The sequence below is a fragment of the Kogia breviceps genome, chromosome 2 (genome assembly GCF_026419965.1).
Source record: "Kogia breviceps isolate mKogBre1 chromosome 2, mKogBre1 haplotype 1, whole genome shotgun sequence".
NCBI classification, from domain to species: Eukaryota; Metazoa; Chordata; class Mammalia; order Artiodactyla; family Physeteridae; genus Kogia; species Kogia breviceps.
Window position 1 is genome coordinate 127,965,006 of NC_081311.1, and position 22,093 is coordinate 127,987,098.

The following is a 22,093-nucleotide window of genomic DNA, read 5'->3' on the forward strand; positions in this document are numbered from 1 at the left end:
TTTTCAGTAGAGCAAAACACATCAATTGTAGAATTTAATATATTCGCATCAATAAAACTGTCAAAAATTAGACTTTGCTAAATTAATCTGCTTCCTTCTCAAGTTTTCTCAACATTCCCTACTTAATAAACACACACACACATATACACACACACACCCCACGTTAACTCACATGTTCAAAGTGGTAGAGTACTTCTGTTCTGACGTTAAATATCTGTCATCACGTCAACCACTGGAATAGTCCAGTGGTTGTGAGTAATTTATTCAAATTTTATTTAAATTATTTTAAAATAATAATTTAAAATAAATTAATAAGCCTTTTGTATCATTACTTTAATGAAGGTTTTGTTAAATCGTAACAACATCCTGCAATTTCTGAATGTCCAACGTTTTTCCATACAATCATTTTTTTCTCAAATTAAAGTCTTTAAATTGCTAATTATTCAAATTGGAGCTGATTTTATACCTGTAAAATATTTGAGACAGAAATGGCCATTTTTATACTCAACTTCAAATATCAATGTAAGCAATATAGATAATATTCCTATATAACTTCATGTGTAAGAAAGAACAAACCACATATTGATCAATATAAATTATCTCTTCTTTTGATAATTGTTCTTGAACAGTAAAATACCATCCCTACAAACATTTTTATTACTACATGCTAAGGAACTTACAATCATGAAATAAAATACCATTTTTTTCTCAACATTGGATCAAGCAAAATAGCTTACTCTTCTATTTATTCTAGTGGTTATCAATATAAAGTAATATGATCTTTTGTTGATATTAATGTGCTATGGTAGAATCTAATAATGTAGACTGATTGGGATTCAGTAGAGCTAGAGATATAAAATCTAGATGATTTGGAAATGTTTTAAGTCACTCTCCTTGCATAAAAGAGAGCTCATATAATAAAGATCCATCCACACAGGCATCTTCTGACAGTGGAATCTCCCTCTCTCTAGCATCCTCTGATTCAAATCTGACAAAAGCCTTCAAATCCTGGTAATAATCTTGGCTATTACTTGGCTCCTCCGTGCTTCCACACCCTTATATGAAAGGTGAGATATTCCTCCTCACGGTGTCATTATAGAGAATAAAATAGTTAATCTACATAAAGTCCTAAGAATAATGCCTGGTTCATAGGAATTACTATGTAAATATTAGTGACTCTGTCTTCTTTTATTGGAGGAGTTAAAGCTGGTGGTCCTATGAAATAATCAAAATACATTTGTAATCCATAAAGAAAGACTGAATGAACTAATGCGCACAGACCATTTAAAAAGCATAACAAAGAGTGTTTTTCCTATGTTTTCCTCTAAGAGTTTTACAGTGTCCAGTCTTAAATTTAGGTCTTTAATCCATTTTGAGCTTATTTTTGTGTATGGTATTAGCTAGTGTTATAATTTCATTTTTTACATGCAGCTGTCCATTTTTCCCAGCGCCACTTATTGAAGAGGCTGTCCTTTCTCCATTGTGTATTCTTGCTTCCTTTGTCATAAATTAGGTGACCATATGAGTATGGGTTTATCTCTGGGCTTAAAACTCTTAGAGGAAAACATAGGAAAAACACTCTTTGACATAAACCACAGCAAGATCTTTTTTGACCCACCTCCTAGAGTAATGAAAATAGAAACAAAAATAAACAAATGGGACCTAATGAAACTGAAAAGCTTTTGCACAGCAAAGAAAACCATAAACAAGATGAAAAGACAACCATCAGAATGGGAGACAATATTTGCAAATGAAGCAATGGACAAAGGATTAATCTCCAAAATATACAAACAGCTCATGGAGCTCAATATCATAAAACCAAACAACCCAGTTAAAAAATGGGCGGAAGACCTAAATAGACATTTCACCAAAGAAGACATACAGTTGGCCAAGAGACACATGCTCAGTATCACTAATTGTTAGAGAAATGCAAATCAAAACTACAATAAGGTATCACCTCACATGGGTCAGAATGGCCATCATCAAAAAATCTACAAACAATAAATGCTGGAGAGGGTGTGGAGAAAAGGGAACCCTTTTGCACTGTTAGTGGGAATGTAAATTGATACAGCCACTATGGAGAACAGTATGGAGGTTCCTTAAAAAACTAAAAATAGAACTACCATATGACTCAGCAATCCCACTACTGGGCATATATCCTGAGAAAACCATAATTCAAAAGGACACATGTACCCAATGTTCATTGCAGCACTATTTACAATAGCCAGGACATGGAAACAACCTAAATGTCCAATGACAGATGAATAGATAAAGAAGATGTGGTACATATATACAATGGAATAAAACTCAACCATAAGAAGGAACGAAATTGGGTCATTTGTAGAGATGTGGATGGACCTAGAGTCTGTCATACAATGAGGTAAGCCAGAAAGAGAAAAACAAATACCAGATATTAATGCATATATGTGGAATCTAGAAAAAATGGTATAGATGAACCTATTTGCAGGGCAGGAATAGATACGTAGACGTAGAGAATGGACATGTGGACACAGTGGGGGAAGGGGAGGGTGGGATGAATTGGGAGATTAGGATTGACATATATACACTACCATACATAAAACAGATAGCTAACAGGAACATGCTATAAAGAACAGGAAGCTCAGCTTGGTGCTCTGTGACAACCTAGATGGGTGGGATGGGGGAGATGGTGGGAGGGAGGTCCAAGAGAGGGGATATAGGTATACAAATAGCTGATTCACTTCATTGTACAGCAGAAACTGACACAACATTGTAAAGCAATTATACTCCAATAAAGAATAAAAATAAAAAATAAAAAGCATAACAAAGAAATGCATCTCTTTCTGCACGGCTGAGTGAGTTGAATGCTCTTATTCTTTTAATGGTCCAGGCTAGATCCCCAGTGGTCACAAAGAAGGGTGGTCTTGTGATAGTACAGATAAAGATTTCAGGAAAAGACCAAGTTTCCAGTCCTGGCTCTGTCACTCACTTGTTGATTGGCTTTGGAGAAGATATTTAACTTTATAGGGCTTCAGTGCCTTCCTCTGAATAATGGGAAATTAACCAGGGGAGGGGCAGTGGGTCTAGAAATCCTGAAGTCCCATAGAGTGACAACATTTTACAATTTTATGAATTTACAACTTATGGAAACTTACAATTACAAAATATGGAAAACTCTTTTACAATTAAAAAACCTACCTCACTGTGGTTATTCTTCAATCTCATATTTTAAGGGGCTGAAGTTGGGAAGAATAACTCTCCTGACACATAGTCTCAAACCATTTGTTACTAGACTCTTCATCAGAGTCTCCTTGAATTTTCTATTTCCATGAGAAGCCTAGCCTGGAAATCAAGGCAAGTAACTAAGGGATATGGGTCCAATGAGTGGAGACAACCATAAAATACTCAATAACTAAACATATGTTAGTTTCACGTGTGCTTATCGTTGCGTGTAATTCCCAGTGCAACCATGGGAATTAGTTGCCACTCTCTCCATTTTACAGATAATGAAATGAGGCTCAAAAAGATCAAGTGACTGAATTTATGTGGCAGTCATCAGACTACTCAAACAATGTTGTCTCTATCCTACCAAAGCTGATATTAAAAAAAAAAAAAAAGATGGGTATAGAAACCATCCTCCCACCTCACCAGTTTCTAGCAATGGTGAATAAAATATAACTTATTACAGAATTTATATTTTATATATAAGAAAATACTTTATTTTTAGAATAAAATTTGATTCTAATACAGCAAAAAGAAATTAATAGTTACTTAACAATGGACAATTGATATTTTGATCTTTATTGTCCTAATTATCTTTTTAAACAAATTCTACCTACATATTTTCTGAGGAGACAAGTGGTCAAATAAAAGTCAATATCCTGTGCCTTACATCTAGTATAAATAACCTTACCTTTCAGTTTGTTTAAGTTTTGTATTAAGTGTAAGTTTCTAAGTACATAATCTGATACTTTCTCTTGGAAGCATTACTAGCTCCTTATAAAATTGATTACATAATAGTTCTTATCAAGGAATAATGTGGATTCTAACTGAATGTTTAACAGGCTATAAGAATCTCCTTCAATTTAAAGTAAAAGGTACCAATCAGAAGAATAATACAGACCAAAGTGATACAGTTAAGACATAGTAAGTAACACATTTACTTTAAATCTTGCATGATGGAAAACAATGACAAAACTGAGAACTTGTTGATGATAATGGCTTCAAACAATTGCTAAATGTCCTCATTTATTCCAAGTCAATTGGCTGTACTGTAGCACTGACAGAGAGCAAACTAAAACGAACCTAAGATGTATATCTAATACACAACCTACATATTCAGTCTTGCACATAGTGGGTTGGTGGGAAATGAAAAATGCAAGACTGAACATAGATCTCTAGTGTTACCAATTAAAACATAGGTTGCCATTAGAGATGAGACATGCATCCATATTTTTTTTTTTAAATTATGTTATTGAGTCAATTACACTAGAATATTCTATGACAGGATAAAACTGGTTGTTAGCAGACAACAGGTCAGACTTACATTTCTTTATTTTATACTTTCCCATTATACTGTACTTGAGCCATATGGAAAGGGATAGCAAATGAAGTTGAAGAAGGAGGTAATTACCCGTAATAAGGAGGTCTATTAGATTTTCCCCACAAGGAAGATTGCACTTTTCTTGTGTCTCCTCCTACCCTTTTAATTATCCGCTTCTTCCCCCTTTTTGCCAATTAGTCTATAAAAGCCAAGACATCTGTTACCCACAAGACATCTGTTACCCACATGAAACCAAAGGATGTGCATATTTCTAATCAACCAGAAAATAAATGTTCATCCATATTTACATGTGGTGGCAAGCACACCCTGGTGTCTAGAAATGTAAAGACCATAATACTACAAAAAAGAACCAAATGTATCACTTGTGTTTGTGTGCTATTCTTACTAATATTTGGTTGGGAAACATTAGTTGTTTTGAATTAGATACTATTTTCAATAAACTAGTTTCCTACATTTGGGGGTTATATGCTAAAACATTTATTGGCCAGTACCTTACATAAATTTCTGACACATACCTTTTCCTCTTTTACAGAAGTTAGGTGATTCAATTTCCCTAATTTGGGAGCGGGACATAAAATGCAAAATATTTTTTAAATTCAGAAAACTGTCTCAGGTTTGACCTGCTGCCTTTCATCATTTGCAGACTTCTGAGTTAAAAAAGAACAACTCAAGCTCATCAGTGTGCTGAATATAAAAAGGACAGCAAAAGGAAAGGAGCCAGGATGACTGGCACTACTGTCTGTGAAGTAAAGCTAGACAGGGCAATGGAAACTCTTTGACCCTTTCTATTCCTTTTCAAAATTTTATTTTCTTGTCATATGGTCATTTCAAAACATTTTCCTTTCTTAATGGTAAGGAAAAATAGAATAGAAAAAGAAAGTAGCTTTAATAAAATATGGGCAGAGGACCTTCAAGATGGCAGAGGAGTAAGATGCGGAGATCACCTTCCTCCCCAAAAATACATCAAAAATACATCTACATGTGGAACAACTCTTAGAGAACACTTACTGAATGCTGGCAGAAGACCTCAGACCTCCCCAAAGGCAAGAAACTCCCCACATACCTGGGTAGGGCAAAAGAAAAAAAGGAAAAACCGAGACAAAAGAATAGGGACGGGACCTGCACCTCTGGGTGGGAGCTGTGAAGGAGGAAAAGTTTCCACACACTAGGAAGCCCCTTCACTGGTGGAGATGGGCGGGGGCAGGATGGGAGGAACCTTCAGAGCAATGGAGGAGAGCTCAGCAACAGGGGTGCCGAGGGCAAAGCAGAGAGATTCCCTCACAGAGGATCAGTGCCAACCAGTACTCATCAGCCTGAGACGCTTGTCTGCTCACCCACCGGGGAGGGTGGGGGCTGGGAGCTGAGGTTCGGGCTTTGGAGGTCAGATCCCAAGGAGAGGTTGGGATCTCTGGGGTTGGCTATGTGAACACAACCTGAAGGGGGCTAGTGCGCCACAGCTAGCTGGGAGGGAGTCAGGGAAAAAGTCTGGAACTGCCTAAGAGTCAAGAGACCATTGTTTCGGAGGGCGTGAGGAGAAGGGATTCAGAGCACCACCTAAAAGAGCTCCAGAGATAGGCATGAGCTGTGGCCATCAGTGTGGACATCAGAGATGGGCATAAAACGCTAAGGCTGCTGCTGCAGCCACCAAGAATCCTGTGTGCAAGCACAGGTCACTATCCACACCTCCCCTCCCAGGAGCCTGTGCAGCCCACCACTGCCAGGGTCCCGGGATCCAGGGAGAACTTCCCCGGAAGAACACACAGCGTGCCTCAGGCTGTTGCAAGGTCACGCTGGCCTCTGCCACTGCAGTCTTGTGCCACATTCCATACCTCCTCCTCCCCCCAGCCTGAGTGAGCCAGAGACCCCGAATCAGACACTTCTTTTTTTTTTTTTTTTTTTTTTTTTTTTTTTTTTTTTTTTTTTTTTTTGCGGTATGCGGGCCTCTCACTGTCGTGGCTTCTCCCATTGCGGAGCACAGGCTCCGGACGCACAGGCCCAGCGGCCATGGCTCACGGGCTCAGTCGCTCCGCGGCATGTGGGATCTTCCCGGACCAGGGCACGAACCCGTGTCTCCTGCATCGGCAGGCGGATTCTCAACCACTGCGCCACCGGGGAAGCCCCCAGACACTTCTTTAACCCCCTCTTGTCTGGGCAAAGAACAGATGCCATCAGGCAACCTACATGCAGAGGCGGGGCCAAATCCAAAGCTGAACCCTGGGAGCTGTGTGAACAAAAAGAAACGGAAATCTCTCCCAGCAGCCTCAGGAGCAGTGGATTAAATCTCCACAATTGACTTGTTGTACCCTGCATCTGTGGAATATCTGAATAGACAATGAATCATCCCAAAATTGAGGTGGTGGACTTTGGGATCAACTGTAAACTTGGGGTTTGCTTTCTGCATCTAATTTGTTTCTGGTTTTATGTTTATCTTAGTTAAGTATTTAGAGCTTATTATCATTGATAGATTTGTTTATTGATTTGGTTGCTCTCTTCCTTTCTTTTTTTACATATATATTTTTTTCTTTTCCTTTTTCTCTTTTTCTGACTGTGTATATGTATGCTTCTTTATGTCATTTTGCCTGTATATGGTTGCTTTTACCATTTGTCCTAGGGTTCTGTCAGTCTGTTTTCCTTTTTAGTATAGTTTTTAGCACTTGTTATCATTGGTGGATTTGTTTATTGGTTTGGTTGCTCTCTTCTTTTTCTTTAATTAATTTTTTTATTTTAATAATTTTTTTTTAATTTTAATAACTTTATTTATTTTTCTTTCTTTTTTTTCTACCTTTTATTCTGAGCCATGTGGCTGACAGGGGTCTTCATGCTCCAGCCAGGTGTCAGGACTGAGCCCCTGAGGTAAGAGAGCCGAGTTCAGGACATTGGTCCACCAGAGACCTACGGACCCCATGTTATACCAATTGGCGAGAGCTCTCCCAGAGATCCCCGTCTCAACACTAAGACCCAGCTCCACTCAATGACCAGCAAGCTACAGTGCTGGACATGCCATGACGAACAACTAGCAAGACACAAACACAACCCCACCCATTAGCAGAGAGGCTGCCTAAAATCATAGTAAGTTCACAGACATCCCAAAACACACCATCAGGTGCAGCCCTGCCCACCAGAAACACAAGATCTGGCCTCATCCACCAGAACACAGGTACCAGTACCCTCCACCAGGAAGCCTACACAAACCACTAAACCAAACTTAGCCACTGGGGGCAGACACCAAAAACAATGGGAACTGTGAACCTGCAGCCTGCGAAAAGGAGACCCCAAACACAGTAAGTTAAGGAAAATGAGAAGACAGAGAAATACACAATACATGAAGGAGCAAGGGGTAAACTCACCAGACCAAACAAATGAAGAGGAAATAGGCTATCTACCTGAAAAAGAATTCAGAGTACTGATAGTAAAGATGATCCAAAATCTTGGAAATAGAATGCAGAAAATACAAGACATGTTTAACAAGGACCTAGAAGAATGAAAGAGCAAACAAACAATTATGAACAACACAATAAATGAAATTAAAAATTTTTTAGAAGAAACCAATAGCAGAATAACTGAGGCAGAAGAACAGATAAGTGACCTAGAAGATAAAATAGTGGAAATAACTACCAAAGAGAAGAATAAAGAAAAAAGAAGGAAAAGAATTGAGGACAGCCTCAGAGACCTCTGGGACAACATTAAACTCACCAATATTCGAATTATAGGCATCCCAGAAGAGAAAGAGAAAAAGAAAGAGTCTGAGAAAATATTTGAGGAGATTATACTTGAAAACTTCCCTAATATGGGAAAGGAAATGGTCAATCAAGTCCAGGCAGGGCAGAGAGTCCCCTATAGGATAAATACAAGGGGAAACATGCCAAGACACATATTAATCAAACTATCAAAAATTAGATACAAAGAAAAAATATTAAAAGCAGCAAGGGAAAAGGAACAAATAACATACAAGGAAATCTCCATAAGGTTAACAACTGATCTTTCAGCAGAAACTCTGCAAACCAGAAGGGACTGGCAGGACATATTTAAAATGATGAAGGGGAAAAACATACAGCCAAGATTACCCTACCCAGCAAGGATATCATTTAGATTCGACAGAGAAATTAAAACCTTTACAGACAAGCAAAAGCTAAGAGAATTCAGCACTAACAAACCAGCTTTACAACAAATGCTGAAGGAACTTCTCTAGGCAGGAAACACAAGAGACTTACAAAAACAAACCCAAAGGGGCTTCCCTGGTGGCACAGTGGTTGAGAGTCCGCCTGCCGATGCAGGGGACATGGGTTCGTGCCCCGGTCTGGGAAGATCCCACATGCGGCTGGGCCCGTGAGCCATGGCCGTTGAGCCTGCGCCTCCGGAGCCTGTGCTCCACAACGGGAGAGGCCACAACAGTGAGAGGCCCGTGTACCAAAAAAAAAAAAAAAAAAAAAAAAAACAAACCCAAACCAATTTAAAAAATGGTAATAGGACCACACATATTGATAATTACCTTAAATGTAAATGGAATAAATGCTCCAACCAAAAGACATAGACTGGCTGAATGGATACAAAAACAAGACCCATATATATGCTATCTACAAGAGACACAGTTCAGACCTAAGGACACATACAGACTAAAAGTGAGGGGATGGAAATGAAAATCAAAAGAAAGCTGGAGTAGCAATTCTCATATCAGACAAAATAGACTTTAAAATAAAGACTATTATAGGAGATGAAGAAGGACACTGCATAATGATCAAGGGATCAATCCAAGAAGAACATATAACAATTATAAATATTTATGCACCCAACAAAGAGCACCTCAATACATAAGGCAAATGCTAACAGCGATAAAAGGGGAAATTGACCACAACAAAATCATAGTAGGGGACTTTAACACCCCACTTTCACCAATGGACAGATTGTCCAAATTGAAAATAAATAAGGAAACACAAGCTTTAAATGACACATTAAACAAGAAGGACTTAATTCATATTTATAGGACAGTCCATCTAAGAAAAACAGAATACACATTCTTCTCAAGTGCTCATGGAACATTCTCCAGGAGAGACCATATCTTGGGTCACAAATCAAGCCTTGGTTATTTTAAGAAAATTGAAATCATATCAAGTATCTCTTCTGACCACAATGCTATGAGACTAGATATCAATTACAGGAAAAATACCTGCAAAAAATACAAACACATGGAGGCTAAACAGTACACTACTTAATAACCAAGAGATCACTCAAGAAATAGAAGAGGAAATCAAAAAATACCTAGAAACAAATGACAATGAAAACACGACAACCCAAAACCTATGGGATGCAGCAAAAACAGTTCTAAGAGGGAAGTTTATAGAAATACAATCTTACCTCAAAAAATAAGAAACATATCAAATAAACAACCTAACCTTACACCTAAAGCAATTAGAGAAAGAACAACAACAACAAAAAAAAAAACCCAAAGTTAGCAGAAGGAACGAAATCATAAAGATCAGATCAGAAATAAATGAAAAAGAAATGAGGGAAACAATAGCAAAGATCAATAAAACTAAAAGCTGGTTCTTTGAGAAGATAAACAAAATTGATAAACCATTAGCCAGACTCATCAAGAAAAAAAGGGAGAACACTCAAATTAATAGAACTAGAAATGAAAAAGGAGAAGTAACAACTGACACTGCAGAAATACAAAGGATCATGAGAGATTACTACAAGCAACTCTATACCAATAAAATAGACAACCTGGAAGAAATGGACAAATTCTTAGAAAGCACAACCTTCCAAGGCTGAACCAGGAAGAAATGGAAAATATAAACAGACCAATCACAAGCACTGAAATTGAGACTGTGATTAAAAATCTTCCAACAAACAAAAGCTCAGGACCAGATGGCTTCACAGGCAAATTCTATCAAACAGTTAGAGAAGAGCTAACACCTATCCTTCTCAAACTCTTCTAAAATATAGCAGAGGGAGGAACACTCCCAAACTCATTCTACGAGGCCACCATCACCCTGATACCAAAACCAGAAAAAGATGTCACAAAAAAGAAAACTAAAGGCCAATATCACTGATGAACATAGATGCAAAAATCCTCGACAAAATGCTAGCAAACAGAATCCAACAGCACATTAAAAGGATCATACACCATGATCAAGTGGGGTTTATCCCAGGAATGCAAAGATTTTTCAATATATGCAAATCAGTCAATGTGATACACCATATTAACAAATTGAAGGAGACAAACCACATGATCATCTCAATAGATGCAGAAAAAGATTTTGACAAAATTCAACACCCATTTATGATAAAAACCCTCTGGAAAGGGGGTTTACCTCAACATAATAAAGACCATGTTGACAAACCCACAGCCAACATCATTCTCAATGATGAAAAACTGAAACCATTTCCACTATGATCAGGAACAAGACAAGGTTGTCCACTCTCACCACTCTTATTCAACATAGTTTTGCAACTTTTAGCCACAGTAATCAGAGAAGAAAAAAATAAAAGGAATCCAAATTGTAAATGAAGAGGTAAAACTGTCACTGTTTGCAGATGACATGATACTATACAAAGAGAATCCTAAAGATGCTACCAGAAAACCATTAGAGCTAAACAATGAATTTGGTAAAGTAGTAGGATACAAAATTAATGCACAGAAATCTCAGGCATTCCTATACACTAATGATGGAAAATCTGAGAGTGAAATTAAGAAAACACTCCCATTTACCATTGCAACAAAAAGAATAAAATATCTAGGAATAAACCTACCTAAGGAGACAAAAGACCAGTATGCAGAAAATTATAAGACACTGATGAAAGAAATTAAAGATGAGACAAATAGATGGAGAGATATACCATGTTCCTGGATTGGAAGAATCAACAGTGTGAAAATGACTCTACTACCCAAAGCAATCTATGGATTGAATGCAATCCCTATCAAACAACCACTGGCATTTTTTACAGAACTAGAACAAAAAATTTCACAATTTGTATGGAAACACAAAAGACCCCGAATAGCCAAAGCAATCTTGAGAATGAAAAATGGAGCTGGAGGAGTCAGGCTCCCTGACTTCATACTATACTACAAAGCTACAGTAATCAAGACAGTATGGTACTGGCACAAAAACAGAAATATAGATCAATGGAACAGGATAGAAAGCCCAGAGATAAACCCATGCACATATGGTCACCTTATCTTTGATAAAGGAGGCAGGAATGTATAGTGGAGAAAAGACAGCCTCTTCAATAAGTGGTGCTGGGAAAACTGGACAGGTACATGTAAAAGTATGAGATTAGAACACTCCCTAACACCATACACAAAAATAAGCTCAAAATGGATTAAAGACCTAAATATAAGGTCTGATAATATCAAACTCTTAGAGGAAAACATAGGCAAAACACTCTATGACATAAATCACAGCAAGATCCTTTTTGACCCACCTTCTAGAGAAATGGAGATAAAAACAAAAATAAACAAATGGGACCTAATGAAACTTAAAAGCTTTTGCACAGCAAAGGAAACCATAAACAAGACCAAAAGACAACCCTCAGAATGGGAGAAAATATTTGCAAATGAAGCAACTGACAAAGGATTAATCTCTAAAATTTACAAGCAGCTCATGCAGCTCAATAACCAAAAAACAATCAACTCTATCCAACAATGGGCAGAAGACCTAAATAGACATTTCTCCAAAGAAGATATACAGGTTGCCAACAAACACATGAAAGAATGCTCACCATCATTAATCAGAGAAATGCAAATGAAAACTACAATGAGATATCATCTCACACCGGTCAGAATGGCCATCATCAAAACAATCTCCCAACAATAAATGCTGGAGAGGGTGTGGAGAAAAGGGAACACTCTTGCACTGCTGGTGGGAATGTGAATTGGTACAGCCACTATGGAGATAAGTATGGAGGTTCCTTAAAAAACTACAAATAGAACTACCATATGACCCAGCAATCCTACTACTGGGCATATACCCTGAGGAAACCGTAATTCAAAGAGTCATGTACCACAATGTTCATTGCAGCACTATTTACAATAGCCAGGATGTGGAAGCAACCTAAGTGTCCATCGACTAATGAATGGATAAAGAAGATATGGCACATATATACAATGGAATATTACTCAGCCACAAAATGAAATGAAACTAAGTTATTTGTATTGAGGTGGATGGACCTAGAGTCTGTCATACAGAGTGAAGTAAGTCAGAAAGAGAAAAACAAATACCATATGCTAACACATATATATGGAATCTAAAAAAAAAAAAAAAAAAAAAGGTTCTGATGAACCTAGGGGCAAGACAGGAATAAAGATGCAGACATAGAGAATGGACTTGAGGACACGGGGAGGGGGAACGGTAAGCTGGGATAAAGTGAGAGAGTGGCATTGACATATATACATTACCAAATGTAAAATAGATAGCTAGTGGGAAGCAGCTGCATAGCTCAGGGAGATCAGCTCACTGCTTTGTGACCACCTAGAGGGGTGGGATAGGGAGGGTGGGAGGGAGATGCAAGAGGGAGGGGTTATGGGGATATATGAATACATATAGCTGATTCACTTTGTTATACAGCAGAAACTAACAACAGCCTTGTAAAGCAATTATACTACAATAAAGATGCTAAATAAATAAATAAAATATGGGCAATATAAAAGCAAACTTTTTGGCTAAATGAGCTTTAAGCAGAAATTCAACTTCTAGACATTATATTTGCCCAGCTATATCCAAAGAAATTCATAACTCCTAAAATACAGGAATGTATACCCAGCACAACGGAAAACCATTCCTTTGTGCAAGTGGCAATTATATTCCCTGTTCCAGGAGGCCTCATTCTCATGGCTGAGAAGGAGCAGAACCACCCTAACAGGAGGGATGCTAGGTGAACCGCTTTCACCTCCAGTTGTAGAGCTCAATTTAGGAAAAGTCCAGCACATCTTGAATTCTAATAACAGCCATTCTGAATGTCCTCAATCCAAAAGCAGCAGTAAAGGGACTTCCCTGGTGGTCCAGTGGTAAAGAATCCGCCTTCCAATGCAAGGGATGCAGATTCAATCTCTGGTCGCGGAACTAAGATCCCACATGCCAAGGGGCAACTAAGCCCACATGCCACAACTACCGAGCTCACGCGCCTCAGTGAGAGAGCCGCAAACTACAGAGACCACGCACCCTGGAGCCCGCGTGCCACAATGAAGAGCCCACGCCGCAGTGAAAGATCCCGCACGCTTCAGCAAAGACTCTGTGTGCTGCAAGTAAGACCCGATGCAGCCAAAATAAATAAATAAGTAAATAAAATAGAATAAAATAAATATTAAAAAATAAAGCAGGGATTCCCTGGTGGCGCAGTGATTGAGAATCCCCCTGCCGATGCAGGGGACACGGGTTCGTGCCCCGGTCCGGGAAGATCCCACATGCCGCGGAGTGGCTGGGCCCGTGAGCCATGACCGCTGAGCCTGCGCGTCCGGAGCCTGTGCTCCACAACGGGAGAGGCCACAACAGTGAGAGGCCCGCGTACCACAAAATAAATAAATGAATAAATAAATAAAGCAGCACTAAATGAAACCTGAGGTTTCAGCCCACCTTTACCATAAACCACCTAAGACTTCAGACAAATTTCTCAACCTCTCCGCATCTTAGACTCCTCATCCGATATATCATAAAGTCAGGAAGTAGATTAGATTTCTAAAGATCCTTCCGATTTTATAGACCTCTTCTGCTCTGAGCTCAGGTCACAATTCTCAATAAAAGTAATTTTTGGGTTACCCTATCTATCATAGATAGAAAGCTGGGGTTAGAAATATGAGCACCCAGTGAAGGACAGGTTTGTACCTCCAAATCCACACATATTTCAGTGGGTGAGTGGATCCTACTGGTTTGTAATCCAACAAAACTTCTCCAGTCAATATTAAATATGATTTATCTTGCTCTATATTTATCATATGAGAATGTAATGTTCTTTTCGATGTCAGCATGATATGTTGGGGAAGTAGAGGAAAGTTCAAAGCCTCTCTGAATTGATCTTGACATCCAGACTCTTGACTAATTCCTAAATCACAGTATATACACGATTACAACTTTAGATCTTGACTGTAGTCATGTAAGGAAGAAAAGGACTGACTCTGTTTGGGGTCTCCCATCTCAAAGCATCATGTCAAAGAAAAGGCTGTTCCTAATCACAGGACACATGTCTTCTGCTACCCTCCCATATACTTCTTACTGAATTTGAGAAGTTTTCTTACATTGGCAGCCTAAGTGGTTCCTTATCAAACGGTTCCTTCAAGTCTTGAGATTTTGTATTGTCTTCTGCCTAGGAGAAGAGTAACTCTCAATTCATTCCAATTACATTTAGGATAAAACAAAATCCACAATCATTATTATGACCTATGAGCCTAGTAAGTCTGGATTCTTCTCAATCCTTGAACCTCATTTCTTATAACTAAGCCTCCTGGACACACCAGTCTCCTCATGTTATAGCTCTAAATAACAAGTTCTTTCCCACATCATTGTCTTTGCTCAGACTGGTCCCTTTGCCTGTCATGCTCTTTCTTTCCTTCTAATTCTTCAGATCTCAGCTCGAACATCACCACCTCAGAGAAATCTTCACAGACTCCTCTTGCCAGACCATCTGCTCTCCATCCTTTCTGGTACTTAACTGCAATCTGTAATTAGCTTATTTATATCAGCCTCACTAGAATGAAAACTTCATGAGGACAGGGATCTTTTCCTGCCTTATCTACCATCATATTCCCCAACAACTAGAAGAGGGTATGGCGTATTATAAAAACCCATTTAACAAGTATTAAATTAAAAATTGTAAAAAACTGCAAAGTACAGAAGGATATAAGATAGCTAAATTCATAACACAACTCAAAACCCTATAATATTCTCATTGTGGTATATTTTCTTCTAGTTTTTTCTGTAAGAGTTTTTCACAGTTGAATTCTACCTACAAACACAATTTTAAGTGCTGCTTTTTAAGTCTGTCAGCATTATATCATGAGCTTTATAATATCTTTTTTATGGTTATTCGATGGTATTGATAGACCTAATATTAATGTAAATGGATGGCATATAGCATTTCCTTACTTTTAGGTGTTTCGTTGTTTCTAATTTTTGCAATTAAATAACACTGTTGAACATCTTTATGGATTAATTTTTAACCAAATTTAATTTCCTAATCTAGAGCCCCAAAAATTACAACATCTGACATTCTTGATAGAATTGTCAGCCTTCCAAAAGTTGTACTTATTAAGATTTCCATTGGCCCTTATGAAAGTACCTATTTCACAATACATTTTTCAGCATTAGATATTCTCACTAAAAACTTAATGACAGATGGAAGTTGCATCTCATTTTAATCTGCTTTTCCCTCCTAATGGGGTTGAAATTTTTTTTAGTATTTCCTCTGGATTTTCTCTTAGGTGAATTTTTCGTCCATGCCATTTATCTCTTGGATAAATCTTAAAACTTCTCAGTTTGAAAGAGCTGTCTATAAAGATAGAAGTCCTTTGTCATATTTGTCACATATAACCTTTCCCACTTTCATTTTATTTGCTTTTTTCCTAATGTACCATCTTCATTGTTTTGAAATATATATATATTTCTTTTGGATTACCAGTCTTTTACTTGGCACTTTACTCCTTTGCCTTCAAGCTTGAAAAATCTCCCATCCAGATGTTTTCTAAATGTTCAATATTTTATTCCACCTAATGATTTTTTATACACTAACCATTAAATTCATGTGGAATTTGATTGTGGTATGAAAAACTACATAAATCTTTTTTTTAAATTAATTTATTTATTTCTTTTTGACTGCATTGGGTCTTCGTTGCTGCATGCAGGTTTTCTCTAGCAGTGGCGAGCAGGAGCTACTCTTCATTGCAGTGCACAGGCTTCTCATTGCAGTGGCTTCTCTTGTTGTGGAGCATGGGCTCTAGGCATGCGGGCTTCAGTAGTTGTGGCATGTGGGCTCAGTAGTTGTGGCTCACAGGCTCTAGAGCACAGGCTTGGTAGTTGTAGCGCATGGGCTTAGTTGCAGCACGTCATGTGGGATCTTCCTGGATCAGGGCTCAAACCCATGTCCCCTGCATTGGCAGGCAGATTCTTAACCACTGTGCCACCAGGAAAGGTGATAAGTGAATTATTTTATGCCAAGTTCCCAGATGTTAAAAATGTTTTTTAAATCATTATTAAAAGAATGTTGCAATTTTAAAGAATTTGTATCAGGGAAGTGCAATCAAAACCGCAAGAAGATATCATCTTATACCTGTTAGAATGGCTATTATCAAAAAAAAAGAAAAAGAAAGAAGGAAAGAACAAACAAGTGAGGTGGTGAGAATGTGCAGAAAAGGGAAACCTTGTACACTGTTCATGGGGATATAAATTGGTGCAGCCACTCTGGAAAACAGTATGGAGGTCCCTAAAAAAATTTTAAATAGAACTATATTATAATCAGCAATTCCACTTCTGGATATTTATTCACAGAAAACAAAAACGCAAACTTGAAAAGGTATATGAACATTATATATGTAAAGAATGTTCACTGCAACATTATTTACTATTGCCAAGATATGGAACCTATGTCCATCAACAGATGAATGGATAAAGAAAATATGGTACACACACACACACACACACACACACACACACACACACACAGAGGAATATTATTCAGCCATAAAAAGGGATGAAGTCTTGCCATTTGTTACAACATGTCTGGACCTTGAGGGCATTATGCCAAGTGAAGTAAGTCAGACAGAGAAAGACAAACATCATATGATTTCACTTATATGTAGAATCTGAAAATTAAAATTTTGTGATAGTATATGGTGATAAATGTAAACTAGACTTTAACAAAAAGGATATTGTATGAGTTAGGGTTTTCCAGAGATACAGAACCAGTAGGATATGTGCACACACACGCGCGCGTATGTGTGTATATATATATATATATATATATATATATATATATATATATATATATACATCTGTACCTATATCTACAGAGAGAAAGAGAAATTTATTCTAAGGAATTGGTCACTGGATTGTAGAGGTTAACAATTCCAAATCTGCAGGATAGGCCAGGAGAATGGAGACTTAGGGAAGAGATGATGTCTCAACTCAAGTCTAAAAATGGTTTGGAGGCAGAATTCCTTCTTCTGGGACCTTAGTTTTCCTCAAAAGGTCTTTAACTGATATGATGAGGCCCACCCAATTATGGAGGGTAATCTGCTTTACTCTAAGACTATTGATTTAAATGTTAATCTCATCTTAAAAATAACTTCACAACAAAATCCACACTGTTGATCAAAACCTGGGTACCATGGCCTCGTCTAGTTGACTCGTAAAATTAACCATCACAAGTATTTATTATGTGTCAAACACCATGGTAAGAGCTAAGGAAAGGAGGTAGGGAGGAAAGCAAAAAGGTCATTCCCTAAAGAAATTGCAGTGTTAAAGGACAGTACTATAATGTAGAAAACGGAGCCAGAGATGTGTACACAGTGTATTAGGACACAGAGGCTGAGCGCTGCTTAATTCAGCTGGGGAGGGGGCAGGGGTGGATAGGGAAGGCTACTTTGAGGTGAGTATTGAGAAGCACAATTGCTCTTCACCATCCCCAGTCTCCTCCCCTCCCCCGTTCAGAGTAACAGTCCCGCCCCACACTCTCAGCAGTCCTCAAAACCCTCCAGCCAGCCCCACCAGCCTGGGGGAAGCATGGCAGTCCTCACCCACTGGACAGTGGGGAAATAGCACCTGTTATGGGGCTGAAATATATGGGCACTAACTTGTCCCCATTTTGCCAATATATTCTTGTCACACCCATTCCCCAGATGGAACTACATTCCCAGTCTAAGCATCTCAGTGTCCCAGGCACCACCCTCCCAAGGGCCCCTCAACTCTTCTAGCACTGACTGGGAAGGTTCAGTCACCTTCCCTGGAGTTGCAGGTTGGGACTCAGAGCACTCCCCCAGTACAGGGCCTGGGGATTTCCACCTACTCTTCACCTGAACGGTTTGCAGGTCCTCCCTCAGGTTGCCTGGATCCCCAGGATGTCAGCCAGGCTTTGGTATGAGTAAATTCCAGACCCAGTCAGCTCCAGCTGGCTTCACCCCTTGCCTGCCCAGAGAGAGTCTCACTCCAGAGATGCCTTCCCAGTGATCCTGGGTACCATCTAGTGGCAGCATAGAGAGGACGTGGGCTACTTTTTACAGAATAACCTCCACTCCCGAGTAGCATTTCTCAAGCATTTTTTAAAATAAATTTATTTATTTTTGGCTGCGTTGGGTCTTTGTTGCTGCACACAGGCTTTCTCTCGTTGTGGTGAGCGGGGGCTACTCTTTGTTGCGGTATGCAGGCTTCTCATTGTGGTGGCTTCTCTTGCTACAGAGCACAGGCTCTAGGTGCACGGGCTTCAGTAGTTGTGGCACACGGTCTCTAGAGCGCAGGCTCAGTAGCTGTGGCACGTGGACTTAGTTGCTCCACAGCATGTGGGATCTTCCTCGACCAGGGCTTGAACCCGTGTCCCCTGCACTGGCAGGCGGATTCTCAACCACTGCGCCACCAGAGAAGTCCCTCTCAAGCATTTTTAAAACCCATATTTCTTTTAACTAAACATAAAAATCTGACACCCTTAGTTTTCTATTATTTGACATTGGAAATAAAATGAATAAAAGAAAAACAGATAATTAAGCCTTTAATACTTATTGTTATTTGTGTATTCATTTAGATCCCATTGCCCATAGAGCTGTTATGTTGATGTTCACATAAAATCACACTTGATAGTAGTGGTTACCAGATTTGGGGATATCACCCACCCGTAAAATCTCAAAAATAATTTTGGGACTCAATCAAGTGTTGAACTAAATAATCAAGGGTTGAAATAAATTTTTGCTTTCCCAAGGAAGAACATTAAAAAAAAAAAAGAAAACACACACTCTATTACCATCATTTCCAAAAAGAAAGGGAATTATAATACCAATGAAGTAAGGAAGGACATAAATCACAGGTTTAAGGACAGACCTTAATAAGATCAAGGATATCTTTTTAAATTTTCAAATGTTGAAAAACATAATTGTATTTTATCATGTTACATTTATTTTGTCATTTTCTGATACAGATTGTTCATCTGGGGATGAACTGTGCATCAGAACGTGGAACTTGAGTGTTCAACCTGTTCCTGTACTTTGTTTTGTTCATGATCAATGGCCACAATCCACATAGGAATGTTCTCTTAAATGCAAGAAGCAACCATCCATAGTGCTATTTTTATTCAATATGAAATGTTCCAAAAAACTGAATAATAAAAGCCATGCAGGCCAAGCTACAAAGAAAGCTAATAGTGGAAAACAGCACAGTGTTTGACTAACAAGGGACTTCTTTGTTCAGAAAACAGACTGCTGGGCCTTCTGGGCTCAACTCAATGAGCTCAGTCTAGGCAAATGCTCACCTGCCAAAGATTCACTTTGCAAATGCTTCCACCAGTATTGGGGCACAGATATTAACACTTTATTTAATCAACCTGTACTTTTAGGTCTATTTTATTGAACTTGGAAGAAGGTATTTTTTAAATTATTACAGACCTGCGTTCAATATACTGCTTCTCAAATCTGTGATTTACTTGATGAGCTCTTAATTAGGAACACACCATATAATTTTAATATTGTTTCCATGAGAAATTATTACCAATTATAACCACCTCCTGAAGGATATGATTTCCAGCAATATCTTATAGTGATGAGTACAGATTGCTACTCTGTTGCACGGAGAAATGAACCTATGTAAAGAAAAGAATGGCCCAGGAGTTCTGATTCAGTTCAGTTTATTTTGGAGGCAGGGTGTTAATCCTAGTTCTAGTAACATGGCCTTTGAGTCTTCTGTGACCTCAACTGATCCATCCAAGAAAGAATTCAATTAGATGACCTCTAATGTCCTTCCCAGTTCTAAAGATCTATGACTCCAAGAGGTGAATGCATAGATAGCCACCATGCAGTATGAGATAGAGCAATGTGAGCGATTGCATACCCAGAGAACAAAGAAGTCATTGTCCTAGAATCTTAGTTCTCGAAGAAACCTGTTCAGGAGAATATTGCATCATTCTGCTGAAGATTGAAGTATATAATCAGAGTTCATACTTTGGAAGTCCACTGAGTCATAGAAAGCTAGTGTGGTCTTTTCAATCTCTATGAAGTGGAGAAGATAGAAATCAAGTGGGAGAGGATCACAGAGAATTTGGTGATGAAAGGAGAACAGGAACATGTGAAATATTTCATCTATTTATAAAAAATGGAATAAAATACAGAAAGTTGATACAAAGATAAACTTTTTAAAGCTAAGGAAGTTCTGACTTATTTAAAGGAGGCAATTAAAATAATCAATAAAGAAAAATGGAACTAATAATTAATAGTCAAACAACAGGACTAAAAGAATATGCAGAGAGAAAAAGAGACGTAATGGTCTCAAGTTTAGAATGAAAGTGGCAAATAAAATTGAAAAGTTAAAGTCTTCAGCATTCTTAAGGGCTCACTTGTCAGAAATTTTTATCACAATCCACAGTTCTTCATTTCTATGATCAGATATGGTAAGGAATAGATAATTCTCAATCTAGAAATAAAAGGAAACTATACAAAGTAAGGAGCTGCTCTAACTAAAAATAGAGTGGCAAGTGAAGAGTTGAAAGGGGAAGAGGAGGGCAAGTGATTTAAAAGGAAAGTTTTCTCTAAGGCTGATCCCACCGGGCCTCTTTGCAACACTGACCCCAAAACTCAAAGGTTTAGCTTGGATACTGTGAAGAACTTATATTGTACAAGCATGAAATGGGCAGCATTACCTTCTTCTATTCAAAGAAGGGTAGGAGTGGGAGCTGATGAGTGGGAGATGACATTTTTAAATTCATAATTTTAAAAATATATGTAATTCTCAGACTTCTAGGGATTATCATAGCTGCTATAGAAGGTGGGTTACATGGCTTTCCCTGGAATTATGTTTTCCTTTTGCTTATCAAAGCTTTTTTTTTTTTTTTTTTTTTTTTTTGGCGCTACACGGGCCTCTCACTGTTGTGGCCTCTCTTGTTTTGGAGAACAGGCTCCGGACGCGCAGGCTCAGCGGCCATGGCTCACGGGCCCAGCTGCTCCGCGGCATGTGGGATCCTCCCAGACCGGGGCACGAACCCATGTCCCCTGAATATGCAGGCGGACTCTCAACCACTGCGCCACCAGGGAAGCCCAAGGCATTATTAAACAAAATAACTGCTTGCTTTTTTCAGTTACACAAATATATTTCAAGACATAAAAGTGGAGAAATATAAGAAATTAGAGGACCTAAGAAGCCTCAAAGAATTCCTATTAAGCCAAAAGAAAAGGAAAATCTAGAGCAGGTCGTCCTGAGTTTTGCTGCTATTGTCGTGATAAGCCAGTATAAAACAGTACAAAACAAAAAACTATAGCAAAATAATAAAAACAACCCTTATCTTTCTAGCTCTGTTCATTTGAGTTTAACATTGTGGGAATTCAGCAAGGTGCAGGGAAAGCATCCTGTGCTTCAGAAGCCTCCACATCTGTAG

The 22,093-nt window shown here is 38.5% G+C and overlaps 1 protein-coding gene across 1 annotated transcript in view; it reads right to left on the bottom strand.

The window, feature by feature from the left end:
- Nucleotides 1-22,093, bottom strand: part of ACVR1C (activin A receptor type 1C) — an 84,971-nt gene that overhangs the window by 40,241 nt on the left and 22,637 nt on the right. The window lies entirely within an intron of this gene.